Source organism: Papio anubis, chromosome 12 (assembly GCF_008728515.1).
Source record: "Papio anubis isolate 15944 chromosome 12, Panubis1.0, whole genome shotgun sequence".
NCBI classification, from domain to species: domain Eukaryota; kingdom Metazoa; phylum Chordata; class Mammalia; order Primates; family Cercopithecidae; genus Papio; species Papio anubis.
Window position 1 is genome coordinate 117,437,986 of NC_044987.1, and position 3,120 is coordinate 117,441,105.

Consider the following 3,120-nt stretch of genomic DNA (forward strand, 5'->3'; position numbering starts at 1 on the left):
GGTCTGCCCGATTCACCACTTTTTTGTCTCTACCAACCATGCCCTCAGCCTCCACAGGGGTTATTTCTGGTACAACTCTGCTCCCAAGCCCAGGGGTGGTCATTGGATCCAAGTTTACCTAATCCCTCTCCCAGGGAGAATCTCGTTCTCAATTTCAACTATGCCCCTGTGATGAGCTGGGCCCTGGGGAAACAGCAGTGGATAAGAGACAAGACCCCTGTCCTCATGGACCATACAGCCCAAGGTGGGTGAGGGACAATAACCAAATAAACAAAGAATCCAAAGAATTGGGGGTCGAGCATGGTGGCTCACTCCTGTAATCCCAGCCCTTTGGGAGGCTGAAGTGGGTGGATCACTTGAGGTCAGGAGTTCAAGACCAGTCTGGCCAACATGATGAAATCCCATCTCTACTAAAAATACAAAAATTAGCTGGGCATGGTGGTATATACCTGTAATCCCAGCTACTCGGGAGGCTGAGGCAGGAGAATTGCTTGAATCCGGGAGGCGGAGCTTGCAGTGAGCCGAGATCACGCCACTGCACTCCAGCCTGGGCGACAGAGCGAGACTCTATCTCAAAAACAAAAACGAAAACAAAAAATAACAAAAGAATTAGGGACTGTGACAAGGAGGATGAGAGAAGTAAGCTGGCTGCCGAGACGGTGAATGGCACCTCCCTTAGATGGAGTAACTGATGTCAGACTCTCCACGCAGATGACATGGAAGCTGAGACCTGACAGGTGAGAAAGACCCAGTCATGCCAAGGACTTGAGTCAAAGTGTCCCAAGCAGAAGGACGAGTAAATGCAGAGGTGAGAAAGAGCTTGGTGTGTTCTCCTGGGGAGTGCCAGGAGACTGCAGGTGCTGGAGCGTGGTGAGCAAGAAATGAAGTTGGGGAAAAGGCAGAAGCTGTAACACGTGGGAGCCTCTCAGTTTTTGCTAAAGACCTTGGATTTTATTCCAAGTATAACAAGAAGCCAGGAGTGACACAGTCCTGTTTTTGGGGTAATGTTTTATTTTTATATAATTCCAAACTTACAGAAAAAAAGACTACTATGAGAAACTCCCATATACACATTATTCAAATTTGCCAACTATTTACACACTCCCTCTTCGCAGTAGTTACAGAGTTGCTGCAAATACTGGATCATTGCTTTTAGGGGAAGACAGGGTCAGGTTCCTGTGAGCCTCTGGCTACAACATTTTCATCAACTGATCAACACATGACCTTTTTTTTTTTAAAAAGTGTGCTTTTGTTTAAAGACCTTATTTATTTATTTATTTATTTATTTATTTATTTATTATTATTATTTTAGGCCTAGGGTCCTCAAGGCGGCTAATTTATTGTAATTTCTCCTTTTTTAGTACATGCACAGAAAGCCTGACAGCCAAGTGTACATGAACATGTACACACACACACACACACACAGAGGCCAATTTCCAGTGAGGGACAGGTTCCACAGAAGAAGCTGATAGGCAGGGGGGATCAAACGCTGCTCCCCTGCTCACCGATCTACTTCTCCAAATACAATATCTTAAGTACCTATGATGGCAACGACATCTGCCAACATGTGTCCCTTAGATATCTTGTCCAAACCAGCCAGATGGGCAAAACCAGGAGCCTTGATCTTGCATCGATAAGGGCGGCTGCTGCCATCAGATACCGGGTATACCCCAAACTCTCCCTTGGGAGCCTCAATGGCAGTATATGTGGCTCCTGGAGGAACTTGGTAGCCCGCAGTATACAACTTAAAGTGATGAATCAGTGACTCCATGGAAGTCTTCATCTCTGCTCACTTAGGTGGAGACACTTTGGCATCATCAACCTTGATCTCCCCAGGAGGCATCTTGTTTAGACACTGTGCGATAATTCTCAGGGACTGGCGCATCTCCTCCACCCGGCACAGGTACCTATCATAGCAGTCCCCTCGAGAACCAACAGGAACATCAAAGTCAACCTGGTTGTAAACATCATAGGGCTGGGTCTTCCGGTCCCACTGGATGCCTGAGCCCCGAAGCATCACTCCACTAAAACCATAGTTAAGTGCTTCTTCTGCTGTTACAACCCCAATGTCAATTGTCTGATTTCACCAGATCCTATTGTTGGTCAGCATCTCCTCCAACTCATCAAGCCAAAGAGAGAAGTTCTTAGAAAACTCATAAATGTCATCCATAAGCCCAAGCAGCATGCATTCAGGCTCCAGACACTCGCTCGTAGAACTCAAACATCTTCTCCCTTTCTTCAAACAGCCAGAAGAAAGGGGTCATGGCCCCAAGATCCAGGGCATGTGTGGTCATAGCCATGATGTGGTTCAACAGCCGTGTGATTTCTCCAAACAGCACTCGGATCCACTGTGCCCGGGGAGGAGGCCGGATGTTTAGCAACTTCTCCACAGCTAGAGAATAGGCCTGTTCATTACACATCATGGACACATAGTCTAGCCGGTCAAAGTGTGGAAGGGCCTGAAGATAGGTCTTGTATTCAATGAGCTTCTCAGTGCCTCGGTGCAGGAGCCCAATGTGAGGATCACACTTCTGCACCATCTCCCCACTCAATTCCATCACTAGTCGCAGGACACCATGCGCTGCTGGGTGTTGGGGCCCAAAGTTCAGAGTCATGTTCTTCACCATTGTGTCCTTTGGAGGGTTCACATCACTCCAAGGTGGAGGCTTCCAGTGGGCTGTTTCTTTGCTTGGGTACATAGCAGCTCCCCCAAACTGCTGTGCCCATTCCACATCTGGCTGCCACTGCCCCACACCTTTTCTGATACAGAGCTGAGGGCTAAAGTGGGCTCGGAGGCAATGACGACCAACATGTCTCAGCAAGAGCGCAGCCATCTTGGGTTCCGTTCTGGACAGAAGTGATTTTTATTATTATTATTATTTTTTGAGACACAGTCACTCTGTCGCCCAGGCTGGAGTGCAGTGGCACCATCTTGATCACTGCAACCCCCATCTCCTGGGTTCAAGTGATTGTCTTGCCTCAGCCTCCTGAGTAGCTGGGATTACAGGTGCGTGCCAAAAAAAAAAAAAAAACACCCAGCTAATTTTTGTATTTTTAGTAGAGACAAAGTTTCATTCACTATGTTGGCCAGGCTGATCTTAAACTCCCGACCTCAGGTGA

The 3,120-nt window shown here is 47.5% G+C and overlaps 1 pseudogene across 1 annotated transcript; it reads right to left on the reverse strand.

Annotated features, from left to right (window-relative positions):
* Positions 1-1,311: 1,311 nt before the first annotated feature.
* LOC101004853 lies at positions 1,312-2,877 on the reverse strand (annotated as a pseudogene). The gene has a single exon (XR_637081.4). The product of XR_637081.4 is annotated as an NADH dehydrogenase [ubiquinone] iron-sulfur protein 2, mitochondrial-like (transcript).
* Between the last annotated feature and the right edge of the window lie 243 nt (positions 2,878-3,120).